A 20,873-nucleotide genomic window follows, 5' to 3' on the forward strand; every position below is an offset into this window, starting at 1 on the left:
CAATTCCCATACAAGTGTTTAACACATAATCGGTGTTCCACATGGGCCCCAATGTTGGCAATGGCCGGTACCAATCCCTGAAACATATTATTTACAAACAAATTCATTAAAAACAGATTGCTTAAACAGATTGCTTAAAAACAGATTATTCAGCATAGACTTCAGCACACATACCTTTTGTTGATCTGAAATGAATGCATATTGCTTTTGCTGAACATTGTTGAGGTCCTCCAGTAAAAGATCCAGAAACCATTGCCATGAGTCTTTTGTTTCTGCTTCAACAACTGCATATGCAATGGGAATCATTTGATTATTCCCATCTTTACCTACTGCGGCTATTAATTGACCGCCATATTCTCCCTTCAAGAAACAAGCATCCAACCCAATTAAAGGCCTGCATGTATTAGCAAATGCAGCCTTACAAGCCTCCAAACATACATATATTCTCTCAAATACTGGTCCAATGTCAGACATACCACACTTAATAATAACCGTAGAGTTTGGATTTGATCTCCTAAGTTCATCAGCATATTCTCTCAAATGTGCATATTGCTCCCTTTGAGCACCTTGAATCATTTCTATGGCTCTTACTTTGGCTCTATATGCTTGGTATTTAGACAACTTCACACCCCATTTATCAAGCGCCTCAACAATCAATCCATTGGGTTTCATTTCAGGTGTATGTCTCAACATAGGAACGAATTTCTTGGCAAGCCATTCAGTCTTAGCTTGTTTATTTTTTGCCCTCCTATTACATGTATGATCCTCTGTGAAACTCACTAATTGCCAATATTCATTTGAAGTCCTCTTACTGATCCTCATGTAAAATGGACATTCTGGCTCACACCTAACAATAATTCTCTTTCCATCATTCTTTTTGAAATACAAGTTTTTCTTAGTCTCCATTGCAAAATCTTTAACAGCATTCTTAACCTGCTCTTTTGTATTGAACTTTAGGCCCAACTCAAACCTTACTTCATCACCATTTTCAGGTTGGTTAAATTTAGGAAATTTCCTAACATTCTCTTCATCAACTTCACTTCCTGGTGGAGTATCCAAATCATCAGAATTCACATCATTTTCTTCAAAATCAGTTGCAAAACTAGGCCCTGGATTTCCTCTTGGGTTTTCATGTCTTTCAAATGAATTTTCATCACCAACATTAACAAAGATCTCAGTTGGTATTTCAGAAATCCAGTCCCAATCCTCATCGTCATATAACTCACCCATATCATCATCGTCATCATCTGAGTTAGCAACATAATCTTCATCTTCTTCACTCAGATAATCTTCACCATGGACTGCTTCAGATTCAGGTTCAACAGGTTCAGATTGTGGTTGATCTGGTTCAGTTTGAACTGGTTCAGATTCTGATTTATCTTCTTCAGTTTGAACTGCTTCAGATTCAGGTTGAACAGCTTCAGATTCAAGTTGAACAGCTTCAGGTTCAGGTTGATTTGGTTGATCTGGTTCAGTTTCAGGATTATCTATACAGTGTTCCACAAAGACGTCAATTACATTGAACCCTTTGACATCTTCAGCAAACTTTAATACATCCTCGTCATTGTTGAGAGGTCTAAGTCCACGTGTAAATGAGTACTTCGGATGCTGGTACCACAAGTGTCTAAAACTCATATATCCTAAACTTTTGACCATTTTAGTAATTTGCATGTGAGACATTAAGTCTACATCCCAAGACCAATTCACCTCATCCAGTTGGGCACAAACGTACATCTTCACTGGGTGGTTTACAAAACTACCCCCATGGTTAATTCTTAACCTAACTCTGTGGACTGAAGTTGGCCTACACAAAACAAATCATTGAATAAATCAGTCATAAAGGCATGGACCACATTATTAAAAACGCATAAAGGCATTGAGTTCTGTTAACAGTGTAGAGAAAAACTTTTGGCCCTAAAATCAAAGTTCAAATACAGAGTTTAATACTGTTAATACTAAAACAAAGCGAAAACCCTAAAATAACATACCTAGCACAAAACTTTGTATCTTCTTTCCTATCTGAAGATGGAGAGAACTTGAAATGACCTCCACTCGCCATTTTATCACTGATGAAAACGACAGATGAACAAACGATCCAAAAAGCGACTCAGTGATGAAAACGATCCAGAAAACGAACACGAACACAACGATTAAAAACACACACGAACGCGAACGATCCAGTGCGAACGCGAACGATCCAGTGCGAACGATCCAGTGATGAACGCGAACGAATCAGTGATGGATTCAGAATGGTTTTAGGGTTCTTGAGTGAATCCTTTTGATTTTGATTTGTTTAGGATTTTGGATTTTAGGTGTTTTTTCTTTTAATTTAATTATAACAAATAAATTTTATTTGTAATAATAATTTTTAACAATTATAATAATGATTTTAAAAATATAAATTATATTTTTTAATTAGAAATAATATAATAATAATTTTATTCCACGTATGCGTCTGCCACGTCAGCTTTTTTTTGACACGTCATTAAAAAAATGACAACTCATCGTGATTTGGACTCAAATTCTGTTTGGGGGACTAAAACTGGGGAGAAACAAAATGGGGGGACTACTTTCAATTTTCACCTATAATAGGGGGACCAAAAGTGCAATTAAGCCTTTTTTTTTTTTTCTTTCATATTATTTGTTATAGTTGTTATTTTATTTTAATTTTGTTGAAATATATTACGTGTTTATTTGTTATACATTTAAAAAAAAATAATTTTAATGAGTTTAATAATTTTGATTTTTTTTAATAAAAAATATGAGTCTATTTTTTGTTTTTATCAATAATAGTAAAAATCACTTATTTTAAAAAATTAATTTAATTTTTTTTAAAGATGCTCAAAAGAGTTTTTAACTTGAAGCAACTTTTAGTTGTTTTTTCACATTATCAATTTAAAAAAAAATATATGTATCAAAAACACGTAAAAATTTCTAAAGTGATTTATTTTTTATTTAAAAAAAAACTAATAAATGAGCTCCAAATTAATTATTCTTATTGAATAACAATATAAAATAACTTTATATATTGGTGCATATTTAGAGATAGTTTGTAATAGATTTAAAAAAAAGTGATTTTAATATTCTATAATTTAAAAATTATCTCTTAAAGATTTTTAACAAAATGAGAATCTTCTTTATGTTTGTTTGTATCAGTTTTTTATTTTTATTTTTTGAAAAAATTAAGTTAATTTTTTTTTAAAAAGTTACTAGAAACAAATTTTCAATTTAAATAGTTTTTATATTGTTTTATGATTTGTCTTTTTTCAAAAAAACTCTAATAAAGAAAGTTAAATTTTTAAAAGTAATTATTTTTACTATTTTTTTTAAAATAAGTGATTACTTTATGAAAGAAACTCTAACAAACGTTAATTTTAATAAAACTATTTCCTTTACTTTAATATACTAATGAACTCTTCTTTTTATTTTCTCCATCTTTTTTCATCTATCAAATAAGATGTAATAAACATATAACGAAATTGCCCCAATTTAATTTTTTTTAAAATTTAAAAGTCACTTTTTGTTTTTCTCATATATTGAATTGAATCTCTTAATTTTTTTAGAAGCTAAAATGGATATTCACTCCGACATTTATTTTCCTTCAATATTTGAATTTTCCCTCTTAAAATTTTGAAGCATTTTAATTGATTATTCACTACCAGAATTACCATTCTTCCCTATCGAGTATCAACCACCAATACTCCACCTGCGATTCTTGCTTCCTCTATTTTTGTGAGTATACTTTCTTCACTCTACCCCACTATTTTCTCTGCGTGTTTTGTTTCATTTTTGTGATTTCGAAATTTGGTAAAGGGAATCAGTGAGTTTGAATTGAAATTAGGGTTTGTTTCTTTTTGTTGGAACTAGAATGAGTCAATATCAGTTCTTGTGTCATTCATTATTCATCATGATGAAGCTAACTATCAAAACAATGTAACAAACTTGATAGTTATAACTAACTAACTAACTAACTAACTGCACAAATTGAATTCTGCATGCTTCTTTTCACAAATCCTTGGCAGTGGAGAGAACTTCCTTCCATCATTCATATTTAATTCCTGCATTTCGTATATATGAATATCTATTTGCGAAATGTTTAATGAGACTGATCGTGCTGGCGTAATCGCTACATCCATTCAATTATGCAGTTTAATGACATGTTTATAATTCAATGTAGGTTTTGGACAAGGGAAAAAAGTAGAGCTTCTGGTGGCTAAGATTTGGAACCTTCATCCCAAGGTTAGTAGAATAATTTTATGACTAAAACTTTATTTTGGTATTGTTACTATCATATTTATTCATGTATTTAGTTTGAATTGAAGGCAAAGGTTTCTTTTACTTGTTATGGTTTTAGCATTTGATCACAAACTTATCACTTTGGTAGACAAAATTGCATTTAGTAAGATTTCTCTATGTCTACATAGTAAAATTGATATCTACTGCTTGCTAGATGAAATTGGTGAACCAGAGTTCTTCCTCTAAGCACTTCAATAATGTCTTTGCAAGCTTGTGCTATTTATATTAAATTTTCTTTATTCACACCTTTCAAAGTATTGATTGTTAACTTCGTAATAACCCTTTGTTGCATCGGCTCTAGAGAGCAACTTCATTATCTGTAGGCAGCATCTTCATTTTCCTTCCTAATGCTGGCAACCCAACTGCCCTTGCTATTTCATTTATTTTAGTGAATTTAGTTATAAGAAACACTTCATTTGTTTCAGTTAATTTTGTCAAATGGAGGATAGAAGGTGGATCCGTGATCCATCGAAACAAAGTGAAGAATATATTCGAGGGGTTAACAAATTTCTAGAATTTGCTTTTCAAAATTCAGAAGTCAATGGAAAAATATGGTGTCCTTGTAGAAAATGCGCCAACTGTAAGTTACGTTGTCGCTCCAGTGTTTATGAACACTTAATTGATTCGCGGTATGGATTTCTTAGAGGTTATACGCGGTGGGTATTTCATGGTGAGAGACTTGCAACTTCAAGCAGTTCCAAGGGTTAAAATATGGATTGGATTCAACGCTGTCAAAGAAAATTACGCATTTGGGCATCAGTGACCGTCCAATTAAGATTGGACGGTCTAAAAAAATACCGATTTTGATGTTTAGTTTATAATTTAAAATCTGGACCGTCTGATCTTAATCTAACAGTCACCGATGTCTGAATGTGTGATTGTGAAATTCCTCTGTTTGCATGAACTCGAATCCTGAAATACATTGTCTATTAAGATTCTGTTATGTATGTAATATGATGTATTAAGATTCTGTTAGTTTTTGTTCCATAGGTTGAAATATGACGTTGATTCAAATGTAACATATTTATTTAGATGCTAAATGAGTTTATGTTACTATATTTATCAGTTTTTTGGATATAGTTTATTTGTTCTGTTGGGTTCAAACAAGCAGCCTTTTTCTTAGAGGAATTAATATTATCTCAACCTATTGTTTTCTTCTTTCACTTAACCTATATTGATGTTACTAATGTCTATTAATTCTGATTAATTTATTTTTGTTAGATGAAACACTTCTCCATCTTCTGTGTTTCTTTATCTAAATAGCAACAAGCATTGAACATTGCATTTTAGTCATATGGAGGTAACTTAGTACGAGTATAAAACATTAGTCAGATCACTTTCTTCTCCCTCTTCCCCTCTTCTTCCTGCAAGGTGGCACACTCATAAAGTGTGAAACTTATTTTTTTTGGTCTTAAACCTCCAATGTGAGACTTACTACTCACACTTAAACATGATCAATATCTCTTGCAAGTGTGAATCTATCTCACTTATATGTTGATGTGAGAGGCTCATCTCCCCACCCCGAAAACACGACATTTTACCGGAATTGTATTTAACATCATGTGAGTAAATCTGAGGGGATGGGCAATCACCTATGTTGATTAACACATCATTTTTGTATTATCGATTGTTGATGCAACCATTTTCTTATAGTGATTGTTGAACTTTTTTTGAAACACAATAAAAACCAAGAGAATTGAGAGAAAATAATGATAATTGAAATGAGACTCCAAGTCATATTGATATTAGACACAATGATGTCTATTTATACATGCATATTTGAAGTCCCACATAGATTGGGCAGAAAACTAGAAAAAAAACCCAAGTAACTCGCCCAAATCTATATTAATTTACTCTAACGCACCCCCTTTAATTCACTTCTTCCACCGAAACAATAGCTAGTTTCCTCCTTAACTCTTCGAACTTCTCACTCTCCGATGGCTAGTCACAAGTTGGTCTTCCGCTCTATAGTATTCCACCTTCAAAGTTCCTTTGTTGACTTGATCCCCATGAAAATGATTTTTTTTCCTATGTGCTATTGGGTTTTTTTTGCTGATTTGTTTCCATTAAGCAATTTAACAGCAACACTCTCCATCTTCGTTTCTTGTATCAAAGTATCAATCCACAATGTTTGAAAAACATAAAGGTAGAAATCTATTCTGCCTCACATGAGGACAGGTGCTACAACATATTCTTTTTTGATCTCCAAGATACTGGCGTTGATCCTGTTGAAAGAAACTTGATTCTTGAAGATGAAAATATGATTTATTATTAATGAAAGAAAACTGAACAGATAATTTTAAACTTTTGGGAATGAATCTGTGTTATTCATTTGAGTTGAATGTACAATGTGAATTGACTTATATACATGCATTTACTTCCAACTAACTGCCAACTAATTCTGTTATTAGTCATAACAAAATTTAACTACCCTTACTAACTCCCAAACTAAATACAGAAAGGCATAAGCCAACAATAGCTAACCCATAGTTAACAATTCTCCACTTTGGCTTAGCTTTCACTCACATAACGTGCAAAATCTTCAAACAGTGCTTGAATTTTGGCCCAGGATGCCTTTGTCAACATATCAGCTGGACTGTCATCAGTACATATTTTTTCCAAACCAATCTTCCCTTACAAAATGCAGCTTGATATCTATATGTTTAGTCCTCTCGTGATATACTTGATTTCTTGCCAAGTGAATACCACTTTGACTATCAACATACCTTTGTAACCACCTGATTTGCTTCCAAGTTTTTAATCATTCCCCTCATCTATATGGCTTCCTTTATTGCCTCTGTGACAACAATGAAGTCGGCCTTAGTCGTGGATAAGGAAACTCCCTGCTGGCTGCTGGAAATTACTTTTCCAGCTCACTGTTACCACAAAACTTGAACACATATCTTGTTAAGGACCTCCTTGTGTCCAAGCACCCAACATAATCTGAGTCAACATAACCAATCACTTCAGATTTGTTGATTTAATATTTGACATATGTCAAACTTGTCATAAATTAGGGTTTGATACCCTTTTTACTTTGATATTTCTCGGTATAAATAATCGTTACAACATTTATATCTAATAATTACAAATTAAGAGGATCAAATCAAATCCTGATTTGTCTAACTAATTTTAGGAAAGCTGATAAATATAATTATAAATTAATATTATTTCCTGATTCACATCCCCCCTCAAATTGATGCGGCTGGTCAAGGAGCATCAATTTGCTAACTAGAAACTGATGGCGCGGGCGAGGAACAACTTTGGTAAGAATGTCTGCAACTTGAAACTGAGTATTGATGTGAGGGATGAATATAATCTGATTATCATAGGCCTCACGAATAGAGTGACAATCTACTTCAATATGTTTGGTGCGCTCATGAAAAACAGAATTTGCAACAATTTGAATAACACTTGTATTGTCGGCATAGAGAGACGTCAACTCTGTTTGAGGGAATCTAAGTTCAGCCAAAAGACCACGAAGCCAAATTATCTCAGAACAAGCAGTAGACATAGCACGATACTCTAATTCAGTAGAGGATTTAGAGACTCTTGTTTGTTTCTTACTTTTCCATGATATCAGTGAAGAACCGAGAAACATGCTCCAACCGGTGACTGATCGCCGAGTGTCGGGACACCCTGCCCAATCAACATCACTATAGGCAATCAATTTGGGAGCTGTGCCAATGGGAAAGAAGAGATCTCGTTGAGAGGTATGCGACGAACTGCTGCCAAGTGAAGGTGGCGAGGAGAGTGCATGAAATGACTTACTTGTTGAAGAACAAATGATATGTCAGGGCGAGTAATTGTCAAATAATTAAGACTACCCACAAGTTGTCGATGCAATAAAGGATTCGACAATAGATCACCCTCATCGCGGTGATATTTCACATTAACATCAAAAGGAGTATCTACCAGATTAGCTGATTGGAGGCCCGCCATAGAAATAAGGTCCGTCGAATACTTATGTTGATGAAGAAATATACCCTTTGAGGTAGAATGAACCTCAAGGCCAACGAAATACTGCAAGTTTCCAAGATCTTTCATATGAAATGCAGTTTGCAATTGATGTTTAAGTTCTTGGATAGATGCCTGGTCAGATCCAGTAATAACCATATCATCAACATAAAGGAGGAGTAGAACAATGCCTGTAGATGTGCGATGAATAAATAAAGAGGAGTCATGTTGACTCTGAATGAAGGAGAAACCAAGTAAAGTGGAACGAAATTTCTCATACCATGCTCTAGGTGCTTGTTTCAAACCATATAAAGAGCGTTTGAGCTTGCACACACCATGAGATGAAGAAAATAGACCTTGAGGAGGAGTCGTATAAATATCTTCAGTGAGATCACCGTGAAGAAATGCATTCTTCACATCCATTTGATAAAGAGTCCACCCATTAGAAGCAACTATAGAGAGTACAGTGCGAACAGTTGTCATTTTGGCTACCGGTGCAAATGTCTCATCATAATCAATTCCATATTCCTGTTTGTTTCCTAAGGCAACCAATCAAGCCTTGTACCGATTCAAGGACCCATCATAATTCAATTTAATAGAATACATTTACAACCTATGGGTTTGATATGAGGAGGACAAGAGACAATATCCTATGTGAAATTCTCTTGAAGAGCCTGAAATTCCTCATTCATTGCTTTTATCCAGCGCACATCTTTAACAGCCTGTGAGTAACAAGTAGGAATAGATATGCTAGAGAGAGACGCAGACAAAGAAGCATGTGAGGAATTATACCTGTCTGGTGAAAATATCTATCAGGTGCGCGAGACGCTCTGCTAGTACGTCGTGGTGCAACCGCAACAGGATCAGGTGGCGGATCAGGGTCGAGAAGGGGGGTTATAACCTGTTGTTTGTGTTTTCTAACATATACATTTCCTGGTTTAAAACGTTCTATAGATTGAGGCATAGTAGAAAAATTGGGAAGAATAGCAATATCATTCATGGCAGGAGAAAGATAGTGAAACATAAATTGATTATCAAAAAATGTTACATTCCTAGAAATGCGAAAGCGCTGGTTAGAAACATCATAACACACAAAATCCTTATGAGAGTTACTGTACCCCATAAATGCGTATTGAGCAGACTGCGCTCCAAGTTTATGTCTTTCAAATGGAGGTAGGTGAACAAAACCCACACATCCGAAAGTATGTAAATCACTATAATCAGGCTGAATTTTAAAAAGACGAAAAAAAGGGGAGTCAAGATCAATAACTGTAGAAGGAAGACGATTGATCAGGAAGACAGCTGTGGAAAAAGCCTCCACCCAAAATCGAGATGGTACAGAAGCTTGAAGAAGTAAGGTGCGCGTTACATCAAACAAATGACAATTCTTACGTTCTGCCATTCCATTTTGTTGGGGGGTATTTGGACATGATCGTTGAGACAAAATACCTTTTTGCTGAAGATACTCCTGAAACTCATGAGACATATACTCACCACCAGAGTCAGAGCGAAAAATTTTAACACTTGTTTGAAATTGAGTTTCAACATATGTTAGAAATTTCTTAAACATAGAAAACACTTCAGATTTGAACCGAAGAAAATATATCCAAGTAAAACGACTGTAATCATCAATGAATGTGACAAAATATTTATAGTGAGTATGAGAAGTTACAGGAGACAGTCCCCATACATCACTATGAATCATTTCAAATCACGTGGAAGCACGATGAGCACCAGACGGAAAATGAAGTGTCTTACTTTTAGCCAATTTGCAAACAGAACATGGCACATATGCATTAGTAACAACATTTTTATTTTCGAATAAACCAGTTTTAACTAAATGAGACAAAACAGTACAGTTTGGATGACCCAATTTTCTATGCCAATCCTCATAAGAATTCAAAACACTATTACAAGCAAGAGATAAATGATTGAAAATAAATTGAAGTGGAAACAATCTTCCAACTTTAGGCCCCTTTGCGATCACCTTCCCCGACACCTGCTCCTGCACAAGACAACCATCACGAGAAAAATTAACATTACAATTGTTGTCCACCAATTGTCCAACAGACAATAAATTTGAAGCAAGTCCAGGTGATACAAGCACATCCCGAAAATCAGAGTTGATATCACCAACATTAGTGATAGAAATAGTATTACCATTAGCAATTTGAATTTTCTGATTACCATGATAAGAATGTAAATTGTGCAAGCATTTAGAAGAACCTGTCATGTGATTGGATGCACCAGAATCAAGAAACCATGGATTGGAAACATTAGAAGACTTACCCTAAATTCTCAAGGCTGAAAGAGCAGAAAGTACCATTTGTTGAATCATTTCAGGTTGTAGAGCACCACCATTAGAGGCACTAGGAATGGAAGGACCAATTGCGGAGCTCTTAGTGGCATGGAATGCCTGCACAGAATGTTGTGTTGGTCGTGGAGGGCGCGTGGGACAATCAGAGATAATATGACCTTGCTTCTTACAATAATTACAAAATTTCATATTACAACTACGAGTGACATGTCCAAACTGTTTACACGAGAAACATTGGACTTGTCGCATATCACGACCTTTACCTTGGCTTTGAGTAGCATATGCAACGGGTTCTGAAGTGACAACATCACGAGACATGGTTCCTTGAGTAAAGAGACGTTGTTCCTCTCGGAGAAGTTCACCAACACATGTATCCAAAGAAGGAACATGATTTCTGTTCAACAAAGCACCTTTAACAACCTCAAATTCTGGACAAAGTTTCATGAGAAATTGATCCCGCTTGCTAGTGTCGTACACAACTTGAACATTCGCGAGAGAAGTCTTGGGAACCGCAACAAATAGAATAGCAGAGTGTTCTGTCCATAAATTCAAAAATTCAGAATAATATTCTTGAATTGACAAATTATCTTGTTTGTAGTTGGCTATATCTAGCTCCAAATAAAAACGTTTGGCCGTATTGTCTTGGTTGTAGATACGCTTCAAATAGTTCCAAATTTCTTGAGCAGTTGAAAAAGAGCGCAAATTATTGATCATATGAGGATCAATAGTATTGAGAATCCAAGAAATAATCTGAGCATATTTGATTTCCCACGCATCTAAGGCAGTTTTCTCTATCGGTGCCTTAGAAACCCCATCAAGGTGACTCCATAATCCTTTTCCTTTAACGTACATTTTGAATTGAAATTCCCAAGCAGCGTAATTCTTGCCAGTAAAACGAACACAAAAGTTGTCTCTTTCTTTTTGAGAAGCCATGAGTTTGCACGTGCACAAAAAAAAAAATATATTAGTAGACTTTTTTTTTGTTAATGTGCAGAATAAAATCACAACCGTAGGCAAGCAAAAAGGAAAGGTGGAATTAAATCAGGCAGTAAGCAAAAAGAAAGCCGTAAGCCAGCAAGAATGACGATCAACAAACCAAAATGACGATCCAGCAGCAGCGATAAACAATCCAGAAGCACAATCTCAACACCGAAAAATTGTGAAAGACAATAACGAATTGCAAAGATGAAACCAGGAGTCGACAGGCAGCTATGGTTGAGAGTTTGCAACATATTCGCGAAACAAGCAAGGACCAAGAACGGAAGGAACGATCTCAAGAGCGACTCAGTGGGTGTCGCTGAATAAAGCCAAGATTAACTAAGAACTCACAGGTTTGATCGAACTTGCTGATACCATGTCACGAATTAGGGTTTGATGCCCTTTTTGCTTTGATATTTCTCGGTATAAATAATCGTTACAACATTTATATATAATAATTACAAATTAAGAGGATCAAATCAAATCATGATTTGTCTAACTAATTTTAGGAAACTTGATAAATATAATTATAAATTAATATTATTTCCTGATTCACAAAACCCACTGAAGTGGTTCCTCTCAAATATTTGAATATCCATTCCAAAGCTTCCCAATGAAGTTTCACAAGATTTTCCATGTATATGCTCACCAAACTTACTGCATAGGCTAGGTCTAGTTTTGTACAAATCATCACATACATTAGACTGCCTACTGCATTGGCATAAGGAATTTTCTTCATCATTGAGATCTCTTCTCCAGTCTTTGGCGAGTCCAGCTTGAAGTGTTGTGCCATTGGAGTCATCATTGCGTTGGACAGGTCCATATGACCTTTTCAACACCTTTGCAAAGGATTTTACTGGAAGCCCTCCTATCTTTCATCTCAAATTCTCCTTTAAGCACCTCCTTCACCTTATCTATTTCCTCTTTTCTTTTGCAAGTAACTATCATGTCATCCACGTATAAGAGAAGATAAACAATGTTCCCAACTTCTGTTTTCTTCAAGTAAACAGTTCTCTTGGCACCTATTAAAACCAATCTTTATCGTAAAACTATTAAATCTCTTGTTCCATTGTCTGGGGGACTGTTTCAGTCCATAAAGGGACCTCTTTAGCAAGCAAACCTTGTTTTCCTCTCTCTTCTTGACAAAACCTTCTGGTTGTGATATATAGATCTGTTCCTTTAAGTCACTGTGGAAAAATGCGGTCCTAACATCTAGTTGTTCAAGCTCCAAATCATTTTGAACAACAAGTGATAAAATCATCCTTATGGTGGTGTGTTTTACCACATGAGATAAAATCATCCTTATGAATCCCTTTGCCACCAATCTAGCCTTAAACTTGGCACTCTCAACTCCAGGAATTCCCTCCTTAAGCTTATAAATCCATTTGCAAAGAATCCAACTCCTCCCTCATGGCTGCAATCCAATGTTGAGACTCACAACAAATTACTGCTTCTTGATAGGTTAGGCTCTTTAAGTTGCATTAAGTGTAAGAGCCACCATACCACCAAAACCAAATCTGTCAGGAGGTGCTCCTCCTCCTCATTCACTTCTTCATTGTCTTCATGAGTATGAAGTTCAGTGATGGATACTTGATCATGTGTTGATCTATCTTCTAAGGTTGCAGACACCCTTAATGGCTCCACCTCAATTTGAACTCTCCCATCACCATTATGTTTTTCTTGCCTCTGATTTTGTAACACCCCAAAATTTTCATATATATTATATATGTATCTTTTTAGTAACTGTTATTATTAAATTGATAATTATTCTATGTGTAAATAAATTAAATTAAATTTTATCACACTCTATTCTACCTAAATAATTATAATCTTCATTTTTATTTAATTGTTTTGATGTGACAATTACATGAGGACTATTTATGATGTCATTATTTCATAAATTGACATTTTTTTTATTTGATTAGTTTCGATAATCATGAAGTTGATGTGTTAGATATGTTTAAGGGGGTAAGTATTGTAACACCCCAAAATTTTCATATGTATTATATATGTATCTTTTTAGTAATTGCTATTATTAAATTAATAATTATTCTATGTGTAAATAAATTAAATTAAATTTTATCACACTCTATTCTACTTAAATAATTATAATCTTCATTTTTATTTAATTGTTTTGACGTGACAATTACATGGGGACTATTTATGATGTCATTATTTCATAAATGGACATTTTTTTTATTTGATTAGTTTTGATAATCATGAAATTGATGTGTTAGATATGTTTGTTTGTTTTATATTTGTATGTCTGAGTGGTATTCTTGTCTTGCTTGATTTATTTTAGTTGATAAACTATCAGTTGCATTATTTAATTAAATTAAAATTTATATAAGTTATATTGTTTGTTAGTTTTATTTGCGACCAAATAAGTATTTATTTTAGGAGATATTATAGAGTTAGTGAACCCAAAAAGTGTTTTGAAAATATTTTTAGTCCATCCTATAAAAACAAAAATTAGTGACTTGACTCATTCTTTTACTCTCCTTTATGACAAGATTTTATGACAATTCATGGTGTTTTCTTGACATAATGTGCATTAATTCATTTTAAACACCCTTAATTTATTTTTTAAAGAAAGATTATAAATTTAATTATAAGTTTTTTTGTGCAATTAAGAGATGACACAAAAAGACTATTGTCCTTTTTGTATCTCATGCATTCATATTTTTTAAACTAAAATTATAATTTTATTATAATTGTCTACAAAAATATTTCTATGAAATTTTTGGTTTCGTAACTATTAGATAAAAAAATTAAAAGGGTGATGTGACAATCTCTAATTTATTTATTTAATTAAAATTAGTGTGTGACACCCTTCAATATATGGTGAACTCTATTAGTTAATTCAAATTAACTTATACATATAAATTTCAATTGGCTTTGTAACAACCTAATAAAATTAAAGAAATAGTAATTATTGGTAGTATAATGTTGGAATTAAGTGCACTTCAATTTTAAACAAGAAATCAATGGTAATAGTGCAATGTAAATAACTTATATGTTCATACGTTTCCATTAGGCATCTTGTTGTCACACCTATTTGTCATTCGTACACTCTCAAAATAATTTTCTGAGTCGTAAATTCCAATATCTATCGGTGTTGAATTCATTACTGCGTCGTGAGCTATTTCTCGTACAAATTTAGAGGTGTTAAGAAAGAAAGCGCCTAAGGTAAGGGCTTTTCCCCATGCAATGTTAGGCTAGATATTAAATTAATAGTTTGTAAGATATTGATATAAAACTTGTTGTCTTAAAAGAAAAGTATTGATTTTTAATTGCCTTAAAGAATTTAACTATAATATTTTATTTTTATGAGTAATATGTTTGCTTTGATAAACTTAATTATAAATTTCAATTTTTATTATTATAACATGAGTAATATGTTTGATGTCATATATTTGATGTAAAGTTATTATTTGTGTGTTGTTTATGTATACTTAATTATAAAGCTATGATTTTTATTATGATCTTATGAGTAATATTTTTTTAGGATGTCTTTAATTTAAAGTTTTGATTTTTGTGCTATTTCATTTCAATGTTTTGATTTTTAAGAAATCTATATGAGTCTTGGTGGAATTGGTGTAAAGTTTTAATTTTAATTATGATAATATGATCAAGTTGATTTTTGTGATGTGTTTAGCGGCAAACCTTGATTTGTGTTTTAAATAATATTATTTTTGTGGTTGCCTAAGTGGCTTGTGATTTTTGTTTTGAATATTTTATCTATGTGGTTGTCTAAGTGGTTTGGTTGGTGGTTTGTATTTTAAATATTTTTATCTTTGTGGTTGCCAAAGTGGTTGGTGATTTGCATTTTAAATATTGTTATCTTTGTGGTTGCCTAAGTGGCTAGTGATTTGTGTTCTAAATATTATCTTTGTGGTTGTCTAAGTGGCCGGTAGGCAAACCTTGATTTGTGTTTTAAATAATATTATTTTTGTGGTTGCCTAAGTGGCTTGTGATTTTTGTTTTGAATATTTTATCTATGTGGTTGTCTAAGTGGTTTGGTTGGTGGTTTATATTTTAAATATTTTTATCTTTGTGGTTGCCTAAGTGGCTTGTGATTTATGTGATTATCTAATTGGGTGGTGATATGTATCTTTGAGCATCATTATCATTTCATGACATATCATATGCGTCTTTGTGGACGCCTGTGTGGCTGGTTATATCCGGATCATATATGTTTAGGAGCATGCATGACTTGCATACATTTTAATGTTATTTTATTTTGATCTAATTATTTGCTATACGATTGCTACTTGATTTATTTAGATATATTCTATGACTTTTGATACATCTTTAAGAACTATTAAAGAATCAATTTTTTTAAAATCTTTTATTACGAAAAGATTTTATATTCATATTTTATGGTTGTTAATTTATTATTTGGTTTAATTTTTTTGTGGGATGAACTCACCCCTTACACCAACATTTAGGTACTAATGATTTCAAAGAGTTGCATGAATGACGTTTGATTGGTGCACGCACGTGGGAAAATTATATTTTACTTAAAAATAATATTTTGTATTACTAAATTTTTGCGGCACATTGTAAAGTTATTTACTCTTTATCATTAACTTTTAATAGAAATGCAGACGTGATATTTCATTAGCTAGAAAAAAATTGAATGTCATTAATTTCAGTCAACATTGTTTTTTTTAAATTTCATTTAAAGAGAATTTATTTTATTTTGGACCATAAATGAATATTGATCTAATAATTGGAATATTAATTTTGCAAATGAATAAATAAATAATATTTTAGTAAATTACATTACGTTCTTTTAATGAGAAAAAAAATTAATTAGTTGTTTCTAAAAGAAAATAAATATTTTTCAGTAATATTCGTATCAAAAATTTGGGGCGTTACAGATTTGATCCTTGCTTCTGGTGGTACATTTCAGTTTTCCTGAACACCACATCTCTACTAATTAATATTCTTTGTTGTCCCTTCTCCATACACCACAATTTGAAACCTTTACTCCTTCTAGATATCTTGGACATACACTTCAAATTTCCCTTGTTTGATATGTGCATATGCCACACAACCAAACACCTTCAAATTTTATAGGTTTGGAGGATAACCTGTCCACGCCTCCTCAGGGGTCTTTTTATCAATTGCATTAGAGGGATCCCTGTTGACTAAGTAAACAGCTGTAAGCATTGCTTTTGCCTAGAAATGCAGAGATAAATTTGCACTAGACATCAAACTCCTGTCCCTCTCCATGATTGTTCTATTCATCTTCTCAGCAAGACTATTTTGCTAGGGGGTTCCCTTGACGGTTTTAGACCACCTTCACTGATATGGGTCAGCCTCATATGCCAAATGGTTTATTTTGATTTCCCACTTTCAGCAGCAAGATTTATATCCCCCCAAACAAAACACTTCCTTGAAGTCTATACATGCCAACTTCTAGATTTCCTTTCATCACCATCACAAAACCCTTTGTGATCTTCAACACTCCACCTTCAGCCTTGTACACATAACCTTGTGTATCAAGCATCCCAAGTGAGATTAGATTTCTTTTTAATTTTGGTACATGTCTAACACCTTGCAGAGTTCATTGCACCATCTGCAAGTTTGAGCTTGATTTCCCCAATTTCAGTGACCTTGTATGCTTTATTATTCCCAAGTAGCACTCTACCTCCATTGCTTTCTTGATAAGAAGTTAACCAGTTCTTGTGAGGGCACATATGAAATGTGCAACCTGAGTTAAAGACCCATTCATCACTGACTTTCTTTTCAGAAACAAATATTAATTGTGCCCTTTTATCACATTCTGACACCAAATCTACATCTCCACTGTGATTTCCTTTTTCCTCAAACTTCTTTTTCTTGAATTCAGGACAATCCTCTTTACATAGAGCATATAGCTCATTTGCACATAGAGCACTTTGCACCTCCTCCAATGTTATTGACTCTCGCCCAAAAATGTGTCGGTAAAATTGTCATACTCACTTGGCAAAGATTTGAGTAATAATAGGGTCTGATCTTCATCATCAATCTTGATCTGAATGTTTTCAAGATCAATAATGACTTTGTTGACATTATCAAGGTGATCTTCCAATGGTTTCACTTATTGCATCTTCATCTTGAATAAATTTTGCTTCAAATACAACCTATTGGCCAATGATTAGGTCATGTATAGGTTCACTAATTTAAGCCCTGTTGTTGTAGACTTCTCCTTTGATACCTCCTTGAGTACCTTGTCTCCAAGAGAAAGAATCAGTGTGCTATGAGCTTTGTTGAACATCGCCTTCTCTTCCTTCGCCGACATTGTATCAGGTAGCTTCAATTCACAAGCTAAACCATCCTCAACCCCTTGTTGAACCAAGAAAGTGTGAATCAAGAAATAAATAATAATTTATAATTATATTTATCAGCTTTCCTAAAATTAGTTAGACAAATCAGGATTTGATTTGATCCTCTTAATTTGTAATTATTAGATATAAATGTTGTAACGATTATTTATACCGAGAAATATCAAAGCAAAAAGGGCATCAAACCCTAATTCGTGACATGGTATCAGCAGGTTCGATCAAACCTGTGAGTTCTTAGTTAATCTTGGCTTTATTTAGCGACACCCACTGAGTCGCTCTTGAAATCGTTCCTTCCGTTCTTGGTCCTTGCTTGTTTCGCAAATACGTTGCGAACTCTCAACCATAGCTGTCTGTCGACTCTTGGTTTCATCTTCGCGATTCGTTTTTCACAATTTTTCGGTGTTGAGATTGTGCTTCTGGATTGTTTCTCGCTGCTGTTGGATCGTCATTCTGGTTTGTTGATCGTCATTCTTGCTGTTATTGCTTATCGCTGTTGTTGCTAACTTCCTTGATCGTCATTCTTTGTGGTTGTAGTCGTTCTCGTGCCTTGGGTAATTCTTTTTGGCTTACGGCTTTCTTTTTGCTTACTGCCTGATTTAATTCCACCTTTCTTTTTGTTTGCCTAAGGCTGTGATTTTTTTTTTTCTGCACATTAACCAAAAAAAAAAAAGTCTACAAATATATATTTTTTTGTGCACGTGCAAACTCATGGCTTCTGAAAAAGAAAGAGACAACTTTTGTGTCCGTTTTACTGGCAAGAATTACGCTGCTTGGGAATTTCAATTCAAAATGTATGTTAAAGGAAAAGGATTATGGAGTCACCTTGATGGGGTTTCGAAGGCACCGATAGAGAAAACTGCCTTAGATGAGTGGGAAATCAAAGATGCTCAGATTATTTCTTGGATTCTCAATACTATTGATCCTCATATGATCAATAATTTGCGCTCTTTTTCAACTGCTCAAGAAACGTGAAACTATTTGAAGCGTATCTACAACCAAGACAATACGGCCAAACGTTTTCATTTGGAGCTAGAGTTAGCCAACTACAAACAAGATAATTTGTCAATTCAAGAATATTATTCTGAATTTTTGAATTTATGGACATAACACTATGCTATTCTATTTGTTGCGGTTCCCAAGACTTCTCTCGCGGATGTCCAAGCTGTGTACGACACTAGCAAGCGGGATCAATTTCTCATGAAACTTCGTCCAGAATTTGAGGTTGTTAGAGGTGCTTTGCTGAACAGAAATCCTGTTCCTTCTTTGGATACATGTGTTGGTGAACTTCTCCGAGAGGAACAACGTCTCTTTACTCAAGGAACCATGTCTCATGATGTTGTCACTTCTGAACCTGTTGCATATGCTGCTCAAAGCCGAGGTAAAGGTCGTGATATGCGACAAGTCCAATGTTTCTCGTGTAAACAGTTTGGACATGTCGCTCGTAGTTGTAATATGAAATTTTGTAATTATTGCAAGAAGCAAGGTCATATTATCTCTGATTGTCCCACGCGCCCTCCACAACCAACACAACATTTTGTGCAGGCATTCCATGCCACTAAGAGCTCTGCAATTGGTCCTTCCATTCCTAGTGCCTCTAATGGTGGTGCTCTACAGCCCGAAATGATTCAACAAATGGTACTTTCTGCTCTTTCAGCCTTGGGAATTCAGGGTAAGTCTTCTAATGTTTCGAATCCATGGTTTCTTGATTCTGGTGCATCCAATCACATGACGGGTTCTTCTAAATTCTTGCACAATTTACATTCTTATCATGGTAATTAGAAAATTCAAATTGCTGATGGTAATACTATTTCTATCACTAATGTTGGTGATATCAACTCTGATTTTCGGGATGTGCTTGTATCACCTGGACTTGCTTCCAATTTATTGTCTATTGGACAATTGGTGGACAACAATTGTAATGTTAATTTTTCTCGTGATGGTTGTCTTGTGCAGGAGCAGGTGTCGGGGAAAGTGATCACGAAGGGGCCTAAAGTGAGAAGATTGTTTCCACTTCAATTTATTTTCAATCATTTATCTCTTGCTTGTAATAGTGTTTTGAATTCTTATGAGGATTGACATAGAAAATTGGGTCATCCAAACTCTACTGTTTTGTCTCATTTAGTTAAAACTGGTTTATTGGGAAATAAAAATGTTGTTTCTAATGCCTCTATGCCATGTTCTGTTTGCAAATTGGCTAAAAGTAAAACACTTCCTTTTCCGTCTGGTGCTCATCGTGCTTCCACGTGTTTTGAGATGATTCATAGTGATGTATGTGGATTGTCTCCTGTAACTTCTCATGCTCACTATAAATATTTTGTCACATTTATTGATGATTACAGTCGTTTTACTTGGATATATTTTCTTTGGTTCAAATCTGAAGTGCTTTCTATGTTTAAGAAATTTCTAACATATGTTGAAACTCAATTTCAAACAAGTGTTAAAAATTTTCGCTCTGACTCTGGTGGTGAGTATATGTCTCATGAGTTTCTGGAGTATCTTCAGCAAAAAGGTATTTTGTCTCAACGATCATGTCCAAATACCCCCCAACAAAATGGAATGGCAAAACGTAAGAATCGTCATTTGCTTGATGTAACACGCATCTTACTTCTTCAAGCTTCTGTATCATCTCGATTTTGGGTGGAGGCTCTTTCCACAGCTGTCTTCCTGATCAATCGTCTTCCTTCTACAGTTATTTTGGGTGGAGGCTCTTTCCCCGAATTGGTCCTTTATTTTAATTTTAAATGACAAGTTGATATTTTATGTTTTAAAATGTCAACAATATAATCATTTTTTGTACAAAAATTCAAAAAAATCATCAAAATTTTCAACCAAAACCCATAAAATTCATTATCATCTTCAATAAAATGCAAATTGAATCAAATTCATAACTTAAATATTGGAATAAACTCATATTTTCATTCTTTATTTGATGTTGTTGGAGATGAAAATATGAGTTTATTTGAATATTTGAGTCATGGATTTGATGATAT

At 33.9% G+C, this 20,873-nt stretch overlaps 1 long non-coding RNA gene across 1 annotated transcript; it reads left to right on the forward strand.

The window, feature by feature from the left end:
• The first annotated feature begins 3,578 nt into the window (after positions 1–3,578).
• On the forward strand, positions 3,579–5,439 carry LOC101509024 (uncharacterized). Its single transcript, XR_189362.4, has 3 exons — positions 3,579–3,732; positions 4,178–4,239; positions 4,722–5,439. It is a non-coding gene; the product is annotated as an uncharacterized lncRNA (long non-coding RNA).
• The last annotated feature ends 15,434 nt before the right edge of the window (positions 5,440–20,873 follow it).

The sequence above is a fragment of the Cicer arietinum genome, chromosome 1 (genome assembly GCF_000331145.2).
Source record: "Cicer arietinum cultivar CDC Frontier isolate Library 1 chromosome 1, Cicar.CDCFrontier_v2.0, whole genome shotgun sequence".
Classification (NCBI taxonomy): domain Eukaryota; kingdom Viridiplantae; phylum Streptophyta; class Magnoliopsida; order Fabales; family Fabaceae; genus Cicer; species Cicer arietinum.